This window comes from Ostrea edulis, chromosome 4 (assembly GCF_947568905.1).
Source record: "Ostrea edulis chromosome 4, xbOstEdul1.1, whole genome shotgun sequence".
Taxonomy (NCBI): Eukaryota; Metazoa; Mollusca; class Bivalvia; order Ostreida; family Ostreidae; genus Ostrea; species Ostrea edulis.
This window is the reverse complement of record NC_079167.1, coordinates 30,180,197-30,196,108: the sequence shown is the minus strand read 5'-3', so window position 1 is coordinate 30,196,108 and position 15,912 is coordinate 30,180,197. Positions and strand designations below refer to the sequence as shown.

The following is a 15,912-nucleotide window of genomic DNA, read 5'->3' as shown; positions in this document are numbered from 1 at the left end:
CAATCAAGGTGTAGGTTACAAGTTTGCAGAATCCGAACTCTTCTGTATTTTTGTATTGCATTTCGTTTTATTTCTTCTTTCAATGGCGATGATGATTCAAATGGGAAAATATGCGTGAATACTACTGTTTTGAAACTCGTAAATTCTGCCATGCACAACACGAAATAGATTTATATATAATGGCCACCAGTTTTATGAATAATATATACGGGGATGATTTGCATACACTATTCTTCAAATTACATAGAATTTGCTTTAAAAGATAGAAATCCATTTCAAGGGGCGATATAAGGTCTATATCACTCTTAAAATTCCTTGGTCGAACTATACAATCGTAACTACTTGGTCATTTTCTTGATCGATCTGAATAGAACATTTCTGATGAAAGTGCAAACGTGGTTCCGATTGACCATAGATATTCCTTAGTGTGTTTTTAGAATTCCTAACACACAAGAAAATTATACATCACATTTTACAATATTCATGGATTCAATAGAATAATTCTAGTGTGGGAATTATGACGTAGTGCCCTATGTCCCACATTGGACGAAGTGGATTAAGTGAGTAAGTAAAGTAATTATGACGTACATGAAAAGTGAACATAACGGTGATCTATCTCACAACTTATATGAGGAATACAAAATAGAAAGGTGGGCAAGCAGGAACCCCTGGATATACAAGATGTGGGATCAGGTGCCTAGGAGGAGTAAACATCCCCTATCGACCGTTCACATCCGCCGTGAGCCCTATATCTTGATCAGGTAATCGGAGTTATCCGTAGTCAAAATCAGTGTGCCAAGAACGGTATGAAACTCGTCAGAGCATTTGGTCCAATAATAGGTTGAATTGACAAACTAGATCGTTATAATGACCATAGGATTCGCGAAATGGTGACCTTAAACGTGATAAATAGAATATAGGTGGGTAACACGACACACAGATAAGACAACGAACTAGTAAGCACCGTCAATATCTTCTCAGTTGTGAAAAGTTTTCCAGCTATGGTAATCGATATGGCATATTTAATTCTTGTTGTAACTTTTTCTTTCCATCTCTCGGCCAATGTGGTTTCCTGTAGACAACGGGACGATACAATTTCAACGGAATCTACTTTCCAAATTCTGCTGAAAAGAATTGAAAATCAGAACAAAAAAATCGCCGCTATAGAAACAAATGCAAAAGACTTGGAAAGAAAAAATTCATTCTTGGAAGAAATGATAAGACGATCAGATTTGAGACAAAAGAAATTGGAAGATACAATAGCTGATTTGAAAACGGAAATCTTAGAACTATTAACCAGAAATGTGGACACTGTGAAAACAAGCAAAGTAGAAGAGCATGGTGATAAAAAACAAACTGTGACAATATCTGAACGATTGAATGACCACGACACAAAGAATGATACGGAGATTAGACAAGTCGATGTCTTAGGAAAACCAAAAAAGAAAAGAATTCTGAACGGGGGTGTTTCTCCAAGTAAGTTCGCTACTAGTTATTATATACCAATAACATAGCAATTGATTGATTCCTCAACCACCAATATTTTTATTCCTTGTAGCTCACGCCATTGCATTTTACGCATACATGAGTAAATCTGAGAGAAATCCAAGTCAACACCATACCATGATATTTGATACCGTCATTACCAACGTCGGTGCGGCTTATAATCATCATGATGGCGTTTTTACCGCTCCAACTAATGGCGTATATGTCATCAGCTGGAACCTGTACAGTTCTTATCATGGGGACCACGTGTCCGATTTGATGGTAAACTCCTCACAAAAAAGGCGGTAGACGTTCAGAAAGTGCGACCGTTAACGAGGACCATAGTTCTAGCGGTACTGTGGTGGTTCAGATCAACCAGGGAGATGTTGTTTACGTCAGGACACATCCCACATTCTCTATCACAGGAAGTATCGTTAGCTCTGGAAACTATCAGTCATCTTTCAGTGGCTGGCTGTTGGCATAACGAGACATTTAGAGCAATAAAACAATGGTTGCTAGAGTTGATCTGATACTTTATCTTAATTCGATTTTTTGGGGTTGAAAAATCATATTTCTGAACAGAAGAACTTTCATTAAAGATATGAGGTATCTGAAATCCTAATTTGATTATTGGGCGATTCTTAATTTTGACATGGTGCAACAAATAATCAAACCACTGGGAAATAAATCGACATTTAGATATATTGACGATGTATCATCTATTAACAATACTAATTTTCATTCACATGTCGATTCAATATATCCCATTGAACTCGAAATAAAAGACACCAAAGAGTCGTCCACTTCTGCTTCATACTTAGATATTTTATTGAAATTAGACTTTAACGACAAACTGACAACTCAACTGTATGACAAACAGGATGATTTCAGCTTCTCCATCGTCAACTTCACATATTTATGCAGCAATATTCCATTATCACCTGCATATTATGGTGTTTACATCTCTCAACTGATTCGATACACAAGAGCTTGTTCTGCGTATGGTCAGTTTTTAAATCGATGCAGGCTACTGATAAACAAGTTCATGGTGCAGGGGTTTCAACAGTCTCGTTTAAAATCAGCATTTCACAAATTTTATGGTCGTTATAACGATCTAGTTTGCCAATACAACTTATCATTGGGTCAAATGCTGTCTGACGTGTTACATACCGATTGTTAGGCCGTTCTTAGCACACTGATTTTGACAACGGATAACTCCGTTTACTTTATCAAGATATAGGGCCCGCGGCGGGTGTGACCGGTCGAAAGGGGATGCTTGCTCCTCCTAGGCACCTGATTCCACCTCTGGTGTATCAAGGGTCCGTGTTTGCCCAACTCTTTATTTTGTATTGCTTATAGGAGTTATGAAATTGATCACTGATCGTTATCTTCGCCTTTCTTGTAGTTACATGTATGGGATAAAAGCCCTGTCATCAAGGAGGTGTGATAGTGGTAAATCTGAACCTTTAGTGAATGAAACTTTTGCCAGTAAAATACTCTTACAAATAAACTATAGTCTACTATATTTATCTATGATAGAATGCTACGTTCTTTATTTTCAAAGTTTTCAACACTATTCAACCAGGTTGTAGAAGACAGGTTGCAGATATTCAGCATTGTTCATTACAGATTCGATTTCTTGTTTACATGCTGTAAAATGACAAAAATAAGGATTTACCAACAATCAAACAATGAAGCGTAGTTTTGTTGTCATCGTCAGGGGTACACAAGCATTATGGGTAACTTAAATGATGCGCGGAATCGTATTTGACCTTTATCCCTCAATGATGACAACAAAATTACATCAATGTATATAGGCCTATATTATGAAAGCCCAGAAGGTTCATTCGACATTCTAAATCCGAGATTCAATATCCGAATCAACCAATCAGAATACTCAATAAACTCTGGTGAACAATATATAACCAATCAGAAGCTTTATCGTTTAACGAGTGTACAAATCACAGAAATATGGAGAAACGGTGCCACGAGTATCACAGTACTTGGCGGATCTAAGGCCGGGATTGAGTACACTTATGTAGTAATTATGATATTAAGTCTGAAGGAATTAGGTAAGAGAACTGTTTGTGTGGTATATCAATAATATTAGCCAGCTAGAATTAGACTAGGCTATATAGATTCAGCTACAGACACCAAAAATGCGGATAGCGTGTACATATTGTCATAATTTAATTCTGTTCACTTGTTTATCTTGTATGCATGCTCAGCATTTATTGCTCTATACTGTTATCACAATGGGTAACGGGATATGTCTGTCAGCGTCCTACACTAGTGGTCGCCGATGTTCTCATGGGAATATAAGGATTAATTGTTTATATTCCTGATTAAGGTTAGCCATTATCGGTGCTTTATGATTTTGGCTGGGAACCTTGAAGTTTGAGGGGCATGCCCAAGTCTGAGTCAGTTCTGTATTAGAGTTTAATACAGATGGATGTCAGTTCTGCTCCGTAAGCAGATGGACTGATGTGTATATTGAACTTCAACTATTTGAAGTTGTTCAACATAAATGTTGTGTGTAAATATGTGTATATTTGTAAATAAACTGTAAATATAACATCTGCCTTATTCTTGGACATTAGCACGTTACAATATATAGGTGTTATGTATAAAACAACCACCTGACAAAATAGACAAAAATCAATAATTTCTCCAAATACGAGATTTTCCTGTTGATCAAGTTCATAAGCAATTCTGAATAGTCAGTTTTCTCCTTTGTTAGCCGCTGTTCAAATGAAGTTGATCGGCGGAGAAATCTACCTATATTGTGTGGTTGCTCCATTTTCTAGAACACGACACAATAACAAGGTCTTGCTCGTTTTAAACGAGGGTGATTCTTAAGTTTCTGATTGGTTATAGTTTTAACCACAGTTTAATGAATATCCTAAGTGGTTGATTCAGATATTCATCAACTTCTTATATCTATGTAGCAATATTCCATTATCAACTGCAAATGGTGTTTATATTTCTCAACTGATTCGCTATTTCTGCGTATAGTCAGTTTTTAAATCGAGGCAACCTACTGACAAGCAAGTGGATGGCATAGGGGTTTCAACAGTCTCGATTGAAGTCGGCATTTTGCAAATTCTATGGTCGTTATAGCGATTTAGGTCGTCAATACAACCCATCATTGGGTCAAATGCTGTCTGTCGTGTTTCATACCCATTGTTAGGCCGTTCTTGGCACACTGAATTTGACTACGGATATCTCCGTTTACCTGATCAGGATATAGGGCTCGTGGCGGGTGTGGCCGGTCGGCGGGGGATGTTTGCTCCTCCTGGAAACCTGGTCCCACCTCTGGTTTATCCAGGGGTCCGTGTTTGCCCAACTATCTATTTTGTATTGCTTATAGGAATTGTGAGATCACTGTTCCTTATATTCACCTTTCATATTGAATACCGAAATTCAAATTTCGGATTTCTAATCTCGGGCTTTCGTACCATTTACTTAAGCATCAACTGAACTTGACTGTAGAATGTATGCATGTTTCTCATAGTGAAAACACTAAATAGAATAGCAAAGACAGGTGCTTACATGATTTATGATTGGCGGAAAAGTCCGATTGATTGATTGATTCAGTGATAGATAATCAACAGTGAAGATTTATATAACAATTTTGGGTATCGATTGACTGAGCACAGATGTGATTCCGAAATGACGTGGTCTGCAAATTATCCATGGTGTCAAACTCAAGAATAAAAAGAAAACAAATACCTAGAAAGTTGGAGAAACTGACACAGCAGTTTTCCGTCACACCTGCACCACATATCCACGTTATTACATGGCCAGTCAAATTACCAGAATCAGATAAGCTAAATACTGATAAAAAACGAAAGCCGCGAGATTGCAGAGGTGTTTAAGATTAAAGCGGCGTCTTACACTCTTGGCTGAAACACACATACAAGTAAGTATATGAACAGCATTTGAAAAGAATGTCAAAACAAATTCCACGAGAATTTGAAAGGTTCTACATAAAGAAAGGAGTAATCAGATGCAGAAAATGAATATGGTGTTGTGTATTAGATACCACTAATTGTAAATTGTATGATCACCTGTGTGTAAATAAAATCCATCAACTTGCAAACAAAACCTTTTGATTTATAGTGGAAATTGGGTCATCAGAGTAGGATGTCATTTTTCATCTTGATACTATTGTCATGTTATATTCCAGGAGACTGCTTTGTCATTATACGAATATAAAACAATTGATGAGCAGGACGAAAATATCTCTCTTTTGAAACATTGTGAATGAACAAATGAAGATAGCAAACAATGATCAAGCTCATAATTCCTATAAAAAAAATACAAAATGAAGAGTTGGCAAACACGGACCACTGGATATACCAGAAGAGGGATCAGGGTGCCTAGGAGGGGTAAGCATCCCCTATCGACCAGTCAATACCCGCCGTGAGCCCCAAATCGTGATCAGGTAAACGGAGTCATTCGTAGTAAAAATCAGTATGTAAAAAGGCCAAACAATTGGTATGAAACATGCCAGCCAGCACTTGACCCAATGATAGCTTGTATTTGCAAATGAGATCATTGTTAATAAAGACCATAGTATTTGGGTAATGTTAATTGTAAACGAGTCCGTTGAAACCACTGTAACAACAACTTATTTGAATAAATTGGAAATTTCGTTAAAGGTAAAAATGATATGCAAAGGAAATTAAAGGTGCGAAAATTGATTTTTTCCCCCCATCGAATTTGAAACATTTAGTTGTTGACAGGGGACGTGGATACATTTGAACCACCATTTCGGCATACAAAACAATACACTATTTAACGAGAAAAAAAAGAGAAAGAAGGAGAGCTGTATGCGTGTTCCATGACGATTTTCGTGTTAAACTGACTGACTAGGATTACTTGACAAATTCGTCTGATTGATTACGTCAAGACACACCCGTGTATAATAGGTGTTTCATGTTCTTTACATTCTATCCTTAACAAGGTAGAAGTCGACAACTGGGGAAAAAAAACTACTGCAAACGAAAACTGAAAGATCTGCGAGGAACATCACACAGTCACAAAATATCAAAAAGACAATCACAAAAAATGCTGATAAGACAATCACAAGATACTGAAAAAACCATCACAAAATACTGAAAAGCCAGTCACAAAATACTGAAAAGACAACCACATAATACCGAAAAGACAATCACAAAAATACTGGAAAGACAATCACAAAAATACTGGAAAGACAATCACAAAAATACTGAAAAGACAATCACATAATACAGTAAAAACAATCACAAAATACTGAATAGTCAATCACAAAATACTGAACAGTCAATCATAAAACATTAACCACTTCACATAGTCATAAAATAATAAACGGGTCAATAGTCATAAAATACCGAAAAGACAGTCATAAATAATAAACAATTGAATAGTCATAAAATACTGGGGAAAAACACTCATAAAATAATAAACAGGTAAATAGTCAGAAAATAATAAACAGGTAAATATTCATAAAATAGTATACAGGTCAATAGTCATAAAATACTGAAGGATGTTCATGAAAAAAGAACCCTGAGAACTAATGAAACACTGAATTGACATTAAAGAAATATTCAACAATCATAAAAGAAGTCATAGAATACTGAACCAACAGCCATATATGATGGAACAGACAGCCATTTAAGACATGAATTAATTTTTTATAAATAAGTTTATTAAGGTTGTGAACAGCGATGCTTCACCCCGGCATACTTCGTGATGTTCATCCCGGCATACTTCGTGATGTTCACCCCGGCATACTTCGTGATGTTCACCCGGCATACTTCGTGATGTTCACCCGGCATACTTCGTGATGTTCAACCCGGCATATTTCGTGATGTTCGGCATACTTCATGATGTTCAACCCGGCATACTTCGTGATGAGCGCTAGCTCTTCATAAAAACCATGACGGTGTGAAGCACTGCTGTTCATACCTCATGTAATTTTAAAAATGAACTTAAATTTCTTATCTTTACATTCTATTTTGATTTCTGTTGGTGCTGTTATAATAGTTGCACTATATTTAGCATTACCCATAACTCCATCGTTCACATTCATGAGGAAATGACCATCATTTCAGTTGGTGAAGTTATCGAAGGCAAAAACATCGGGAATGTAAATATATAATATTGAACAGACCTTCATTAAACACTGAACAATATTTAACAGACAGTTATAAATTATTGAACAGACTATTTACATTTGCCAAGGTGGTCGTGCTATTAATTTGAGTGCGATTTTCCGTGCGAATTTTAGGACATCGTAGGAGGCTACGGGCTACATACGGCGTTTATGTTTACATTATATATGGATATCGTGCCATTTTTTGTACAGACAATCGTAAAGAGGCCGGTTAAATCCGTACAATGGCTGTGCGGAAATTGTTCGAACATCGTGCCATTATAAAATAATCTCAGCAAGTCTCTCTCGGAAATCGTACGGAACCCTTGCGAGAGACTTCCGAATGTCCCACGAGACTACAATTAATGTTTTGCCTATATGTCTTGAAGATATTGTGCGTTTGTTGTCCGATTAGCGCACTTCTTCTGTAAAATGACCGTGCGGAAATCGTGCAATACACTGTACGACCTGTGCACAGGCTAGAAGATTACTTTCTTACAAATTCACGTGACGTTAAATTAAACAATAACGTAGAGGCCACAGAGTCCGTGATTCGGTACAATATTATCGCAGTCACCGCCTGTCATCACACACGGCAAAGTAGATACGGTCAGGATACGAACATCGCATTAAGCCAAATGTAAGCCAGCCTAAGATACTGAACAGACAATCATATAATATTGAACAGACAGTCATAGAATACTGAGCAGACAGTCATCGAATACTGAGCAGACAGTCATCGAATACTGAGCAGACAGTCATAGAATACTGAACAGATAGTCATAGAATACTGAACAGACAGTCATAGAATACTGAACAGACAGTCATAGAATACTGAACAGACAGTCATAGAATACTGAACAGACAGTCATAGAATACTGAACAGACAGTCATAGAATACTGAACATAGAATACTGAACATAGAATACTGAACAGACAGTCATATAATATTGAACACACAGTCATAGAATACTGAACAGATAGTCATAGAATACTGAGCAGACAGTCATAGAATACTGAACATAGAATACTGAACATAGAATACTGAACAGACAGTCATATAATATTGAACAGATAGTCATAGAATACTGAACAGATAGTCATAGAATACTGAACAGACAGTCATAGAATACTGAACAGACAGTCATAGAATACTGAACATAGAATACTGAACATAGAATACTGAACAGACAGTCATCGAATACTGAACAGACAGTCATAGAATACTGAACAGACAGTCATAGAATACTGAACAGACAGTCATCGAATACTGAACAGACAGTCATATAATACTGAACATAGAATACTGAACATAGAATACTGAACAGACAGTCATAGAATACTGAACAGACAGTCATATACTGAACAGACAGTCATAGAATACTGAATAGACAGTCATCGAATACTGAACAGACAGTCATCGAATACTGAACAGATAGTCATAGAATACTGAACAGACAGTCATAGAATACTGAACAGACAGTCATATACTGAACAGACAGTCATAGAATACTGAACAGATAATTATAGAATACTGAACAGACAGTCATAGAATACTGAACAGACAATCATAGAATACTGAACAGACAGTCATAGAATACTGAACAGACAGTCATAGAATACTGAACAGATAGTCATAGAATACTGAACACACAGTCATACAATACTGAACAGATAGTCATAGAATACTGAACACACAGTCATACAATACTGAACAGATAGTCTTAAAATACTGAACGGTTTCATTGGTAATCACAATAACCTTCATTCAGGAAATACCTGTATCCTCGGGACTTTTTACTGGAATCAAGTTTTAACTTCGCAGTCGTGGTCAACCGAAGAACGTCTAGATGTTTGTGCAATTTTCGATAGAGATGTAGAAAGAAAAAGAGAAGATTCAAAGCGTCAGTAATATGACATATAACATCACATCACACTATATATTGCAGGTAATATGTCGATCAAATAATCATAGATATCACGGGAAATAAAGTTTGAATATTCAATCTTAAAAATATATTGAGAACGTAAGCTTAACGGAACTTTAGACTTATCTCGTTTATAAGATTCTGCAAGATGCACACTATCAAGGACACAGTTCAGATTCTTTGACATGCAGATGAGCTTTTCTGAATATTTATGATAAAACATGTTTGATTTTGAAACACTAGTAAAATTTCCTGTAAGTTAATCTTTAAAAGCATCAACAGGCATATTCTTAATATACAGTAAGATATCATTGATATAAATAAATCTATAGCAGTAGAAAATAGCTTTGATAATTTGCCGTTAACGTAACGCTGTCTATTATCTGAGGATTAAGCTACACATCTCCAGGCGTTTCATCAATCATCCTGTTCACAGACAAGATAAAGTGAACCTTAGATTTCATTGTAACGATCGATCACATAAAGCATGTCTCAAAATTCCAAGGTGGCGCACTGACATATCACGCAATATGTCAAAGGTCATCGCTTCTTAGGGCTTGCATGGATCATCACTACAGATAGGATAAGACGATAAGAGGTAACACATGTGTTAACGTGATGCCTCCCTAACGACAACATGGTGTCCCCAATCAAAGCAGAGACATAGAGAGACAGCAAATATATCATTCATACCATATATCAGATGTAAATATTCCAATTTTCTTTATCAATTTACATAAGTATAGGTTGACAGAGTCCATATCAATATGCATTGATCCTCCCGCAAAGAATAAATAGATCGAGTGACTAAATGATTAGTTAGGGCGGGGTCAAGATGCCGCACAATTTGGCTATTATTTTTTCTTTCCAATGTGTTTCGGGAATTGGGACAATGAATTCGGAGAATCGATTAAATTCTAGAAGTTATATCAGAGCAATAACGTTAACAATGTTACTTGAAATATGCATTGTTAGGAGATTAGTGTTTACAGTATGCATTTTCCATAGCGGAATAGAAGTAATTTGTTTATGCCCCCGCCATAAAATACTTGGGATACGTACCGGTAGTATAACCCCATTCAATCCGTTAAATTACGTCATTCCATTGTTACGTCATAGCTAGTTTTCCGGACTTTTTAAAGCTTTTTTTAAAAAAAACGATATTGAGCTAATATTTGGTATAGATCTTTAGATTGAGGACTTACAGATCAAGGTCTATGGTTTCATGTTGGTTTGACCTATTTTCGCCAAAGTTATTTTCCTTAGACTTTGAAAATTTCTAATCATTCTCTGTTTTCCAACTTTTTATGCTGTGAGGATGGGCTGATTTTTTGTTGTTGATTTTTGTTGTTGTAAATTTCTTTGATTTGATGACCAACAAATCAATTGAAAACTTCCTGTCAATTGCTCTTAATTTTTTTTTAAATCTCTAATTATTCACCGTTTTCCGGACTTTTATAGTGTGCTTGTAGACTTGTAGATATTGAACTGACTTTTTTCATGTCTCCCTTTATTGATGATTTTGTTTAATTTGCATCCCACCTCTGATATGTTCAGGGTACGTATTTGCCCAACTCTTAATTTCTCAGTCCTTATAGGAGTTATGAGATTGTCACTGTTCGTTATCGCCACCTTTTCATCCAAGCTATTTTCACATCATTGGATTTTCAAATGGTTCATGATAAAACGCACGTGAATATTTACATTCCCTGATTTGATTTCAACGTATTTTATTGTATATGATATACACAAAAGGATCAGAAGAAAGTTCTTTTCCTTATAACCTAAAACATGTAGCAAAGAATTGTCATTGATTTTTTTTTTATTACAGAGAATACAATAATGATCAGTGTTCTATAGATAAACAATGGTTTTAGTTTCATGAATATACGTATAAACATAAGAGAAAATACAATTATTTAATTCGCTAGATAAAACATTATCACACCAAAGTATAAAACCGAATCATTTTACCTTCGCAATCTATCCATTAATTTGTATCTTACAAATAAAGAAAAAGTGATATGCGTCTCCACGCATGCCACAGGAACAAAATGGAGAATCAACAACATTGCGTCTATAAAGATCATAATTCAAAACACAGATGCGTCTTAGTTTGGTATGAATTATATTAAAAAATGAGAACTGTATGATCAACAGACGAGAACCACATGAAAAGTATACAGGGGGTTTGGGATGGTTGATATTAGAGCTACAAAGTGTATCATTAAAGAAGCCTCTCTTGATTCGACACTAAGTGAATTTACATTCACTTTGAGTATTCTGCTTAGATGCTTATGGAATCTGTTGATTATGAAGACACATTTTTATTTCAGTCTAGGTAGATCCGGTTTTTAGTGCCGTGCATCCGCGTACGAATATACATGCATAAATTCCATGCACGAACTCCGCGACCTACTTCATGGTCTGGTTGAAATTGTTAGAAAATGTGTTTCTGGTTATTTTTTTTAAAAACCTTTTTATCTGAGTAAGTACATGTATAATAAATAACGCTTACCTACAACATATGATGGATTATTTGAGTAAGTATCTTCGACTGACCAGTTTCGATGACCTTAGTGATAAACCGCGATTTTCCTTTACTTTCATCCAAAAATTCCAACTCCATTGGTACGTTAATTGAATATATTTTCGTAACAAAAAAACATGTCACTTTATGCTCCTAAAACGGTAACGTCACCTATTTCGGTGATCATTGTTAGGCCAAAATAAATCTATAGTTCGTTTGGAATTGCCGCCCGCTCATTAAAATCACCCACGCTGGAAACATTTTATTGACAAAATTATTTATACATTAGTTTTTATTTCGTTTTTTTTTTTTTTTTTTTTATTGCTTCCGTTGCCCAGGTCTGGCCACGCAAAGATACCCCCATTCACCCAAGAGCCATGTAATTTTGTATAAAAATCTAAACTCCGAAAATAAAAAAACTACACTCTCTAAAGTAAATAATGTAACCCAAAAAAGTGTGCTTTTACAATCTTTTGTCATTTCTATTAAAAAAGAAAGAAGGAATTATGATAATGCAGTCTTTAATCGTCTTGATGATGAAATGATAATGTTAAAAATTGTGTCGTTTCTCTTCGATAAATTACATGTCCTTTACTTTAAATTACACTTCGTATGCATCATCAAAATAATAAATGAATTATGAAATTATTCAATTAATTCTATAACGAATATGCTTCAACAACCGAAGTTTAAAAAGAAGCACACTATTTATAGTATACATCAAAGTGGATTGAAATATTGCAAAAGAGTGCGTGTAATAAACATGTATAATTACAAATAATATGTAGGGTGACACAATAAAATGTGCATATAAATGCACCATATCTGCAAGTACGATTTATTTAAGTTACCTAAGAGATCTAGAACTCAGTCTGATTCAATATTGTCTATAATGCTAAAACGCGGACTTTCGGTAGATCGCATGATCAGCGACCTTGTTCAGGTTTCGGCATTTATAAAACGTACTAGATTTACCGCTTTTTGGTATCTGAAAACTCTGGTTCAGTACCTTCTTTATGGAATTCTCAGAAAAAGTTATACAGTTCTTGTTTAATAGGCCACAAACAGTTATCACAAATAGTTTGATGCCATTTTATATACTATTAAGAGAGAAATCATGCAAAAATCGTTATCCAGGACTTTCGGGTTTCGGCCGTACTACATTTACCGCTTGCCGATGGCACGGGCAATATCGACCAGAGTTACGTGTAACTGACGCGTTTGAATTTGAATTGCACTGTGCACATGGAGTTTGCATACTATGCTGACGCAGCTAAGTGCATAAGAAAAGATTAATGCTTTTACTGTGCATCAGCTGATGTCAGTTCCAAAGGACCAAAATTTATTAAAGAAATTATGTGGGGTTCTCCCAGTCCGTGCTGATTGTCTTGTCGAAGGGCCAGAGATTTTCAAAGAGAAATCCACTAAAATAGACTGATGAAATTATTGATAGGAACTGTCACCTTTGTTGGAGTTTTGAGGATTTTGAAATCATTTTTTTTTCACCCTTTTTCGGATTGATTGGTTCCGAATTCAACAGAGAAACATCTGAAAAATAAATGTTTAATACTGTTTTATGTTGTGATTTCTATTATTGAATTTAAATTCAACTTCAATGAAAAAATAAATAAATTTCCTCCCGCCCTTCTGGGTCTTAACCCCCCCCCCCCCGGCAGCAATTCCAAACAAACATTTTTAGCTCACCTGAGCTGAAAGCTCAAGTGAGCTTTTCTGATCACCCGTATTCCGGCGTCCGTCCGTCTGTCCGTCCGTCTGTAAACTTTTCACATTTTCAACTTCTTCTCAACAACCACTGGGCCAATTTCAACCAAAGTTGGCACAAAACATCCTTAGGTAAAGGGAATTCTAAATTGTTAAAATAAAGGGCCAGGCCACCTTCCAAGGGGAGATAATCAAGAAAAGGTAAAAATAGGGTAGGGTCATTAAAAAATCTTCTTCTTAAGAACCACTGGGCCAGAAAAGATGAAATTTATATGAAAGCTTCCTTATATAATGCAGATTCTAAATTGTTAAAATCATGGCCCCCGGGGGTCAGATGGGGCCACAATACGGGATCAAAGTTTTATATACAAATATATAGGAAAAATCTTTAAAAATCTTCTTCTCAAGAACCACTGAGCCAAAAAAGCTGAGATTTATATGAAAGCTTCCTTATATAATGCAGATTCTCAATTGTTAAAATCATGGCCCCCGGGGGTCGGATGGGGCCACAATAGGGGGGTCAAAGTTTTACATACAAATATATAGGAAAAATCTTTAATAATCTTTTTCCCCAAGAACCACTGAGCCAGAAAAGCTGAGATTTATATGAAAGCTTCCTTATATAATGCAGATTCTCAATTGTTAAAATCATGGCCCCCGGGGGTCGGATGGGGCCACAATAGGGGGTCAAAGTTTTACATACAAATATATAGGAAAAATCTTTAATAATCTTCTTCTCAAGAACCACTGAGCCAGAAAAGCTGAGATTTATATGAAAGCTTCCTGATATAGTGCAGATTATAAATTGTTAAGATCATGGCCCCCGGGGGTCGGATGGGGCCACAATAGGGGGTCAAAGTTTTACATACAAATGTATAGGAAAAATCTTTAAAAATCTTTTTCCCAAGAACCACTGAGCCAGAAAAGCTGAGATTTATATGAAAGCTTTCTGATATAGTGAAGATTCAGGTTTGTTAAAATCATGCCCCCCTGGGGTAGGATGGGACCACAATAGGGGATCAAAGTTTTACATAGAAATATATAGGGGAAATCTTTAAAAATCTTCTTCTCAAGAACCATTGGGCCAAAAAAGTTCACATTTACATGAAAGCTTTCTGACATAGTGTAGATTCAAATTTGCAAAAACCATGGCCTCCAGGGGAAGGTTTGGGGCCATAATTGGGACTACGGTTTTACATGCAAAGAGATATGGAAAATCTTCTGATGTGGACCAAGGTGACTCAGGTGAGCGATGTGGCCCATGGGCCTCTTGTTTTAAGGATGGTCTTGTTAGTATAGGGTTGCCAAAAGTTTGTAACTGTTAAAAGGTAAACATTAGGAATGTGCAACTAAACGTCAATGGATAAAATAGTGTAGAATTCTAGACTTTTGGTATACTTTATATCAATTTGAAGGTTTGCTTGAAAAAATAATAAGTAAATGGGCTTATTTTTGGGGTGCTCGTGGTGATTTTTTGCATACTCTCCTTCTAGTAGTTCATTTTCGGAAGAAAAAAAACTCTATATATGTTTGGGGTCGTCCATAACTGTCAACCATTTTCCAAAGTGTGCAAAACTCACGCTCGGGGGGAGGGGGAATCGACAATTTTTTACCCTACGCTCTTTTTTTCTCTTCCGGATTTATTTCGTATCCGCGGAGTTCGGTTTTATTTTATCGTGATTTCATCTACGTCTTTTGTGCGCTTGAATGTAACGCATAATCAACACATTGCCGGCATTCATTTTTCACATTGATTGTTTTTGCCACGGGGTGGACGAGGAATGGCTCGACAAACCACCCTCTTTGGGAAGGTTTTACCGATCGAAAAACAAAATCTTGTTTACAAAACGCCTAGTACGCCTAGAACGCCTAGAACGCCTAGAACGAAATATTAAATTTTCACTTACAGATACGTGTGTAAAAACACAGCCAGAGGCAGTAAAGAGGATCTCGTGAACGAGGCCAATCAGTTATGGAGAGCTAAGAATCAGGATCTACAAGTTGAAAAGGAATGCCCCCCGTCAAGTAGTAAAAGATATTTCACATTTCTGGAGCCAAACACTGATGTTATGGTACTTTTCCCCTATTACAATAAAAGTATAATTTGA

General features: G+C 36.1%; 1 pseudogene; it reads left to right on the top strand.

Moving 5' to 3' along the window:
• Window positions 1-940: 940 nt before the first annotated feature.
• On the top strand, window positions 941-2,017 carry LOC125670519 (uncharacterized; annotated as a pseudogene).
• Window positions 2,018-15,912: the final 13,895 nt, after the last annotated feature.